Source organism: Hylobates moloch, unplaced genomic scaffold (genome assembly GCF_009828535.3).
Source record: "Hylobates moloch isolate HMO894 unplaced genomic scaffold, HMol_V3 SCAFFOLD_12, whole genome shotgun sequence".
Lineage (NCBI taxonomy): Eukaryota > Metazoa > Chordata > Mammalia > Primates > Hylobatidae > Hylobates > Hylobates moloch.
In genome coordinates, this window is record NW_026652287.1 from 26677928 (window position 1) to 26678743 (window position 816).

General features: G+C 44.2%; 1 non-coding gene across 1 annotated transcript; it reads left to right on the forward strand.

The window, feature by feature from the left end:
* The first annotated feature begins 334 nt into the window (after window positions 1-334).
* LOC116479765 (U7 small nuclear RNA) lies at window positions 335-397 on the forward strand. Its single transcript, XR_004251077.1, has one exon. It is a non-coding gene; the product is annotated as a U7 small nuclear RNA (small nuclear RNA).
* Window positions 398-816: the final 419 nt, after the last annotated feature.

Below are 816 nucleotides of genomic sequence, written 5' to 3' on the forward strand. Positions count from 1 at the left end.
CTTTACTATGTTCTGGGCACTGTGGAAGATGCTGGAGAGAGGATAATGACCAAGAGACAGTTCTGGTCCTCAAGCTTAGTGATGGGGTTCAGGGAGGCAGCCAGTTTAGTACGGGAGACAAACATATAAACAGATAATTATAATCAAACGTTATGGGTTTGGTATTGGAGGTATAGTAGGAAGAGTGATCAACTCCATGTGAGGCAAAAGGCAAAACTGCAGAAAGGCGGGGTGGTCTGTTAAGTAGGGTTCTAAAAGCTGAATAGGAGTTTGCCTGGCAAACATGAATGGGAGTGGGCAGAGTGATACTCCAGGGAGAGAAAATAGCAGGTGGCAGTGTTACAGCTCTTTTACAATTTGTGTGGCAGATTTCCCGGTTTTTACCAGAAAAATCTAAAGAAAAGAAAACAGGTACAAATATATGGATGTGGGAAACAGCACTGTGTATTTAACGAACTACAATTGGTTATGTATTGCTAAGGTACAAAGTGCTAGGAGGAGAAAATTGAGGCTGGAGAGGTGGGCAACGGTCAAAGTATTCCTGCTTTGTATACTCTGCTTAGAGGTCTATGTTTGTTTTAGGTGACGCGTTTTCATCATGAGAGTGAGAAGATCAGATCTGTATTTAGAAAGATCACTCTGGCTGCCAGGGACAAGACGGATTTGAGAACGGCAAGCTAGAGACCAGGAGACTCTAGAGAGAAAAATACTAAACCTAGGTAGTATCTCACATTGACCACCAGGTGGAGCAAGTAGGCCAGGACAGCTTGGTTGCAGGCTGCTGGGGTAAGGAGGAAGGATAGGGTAGGAGAAAGC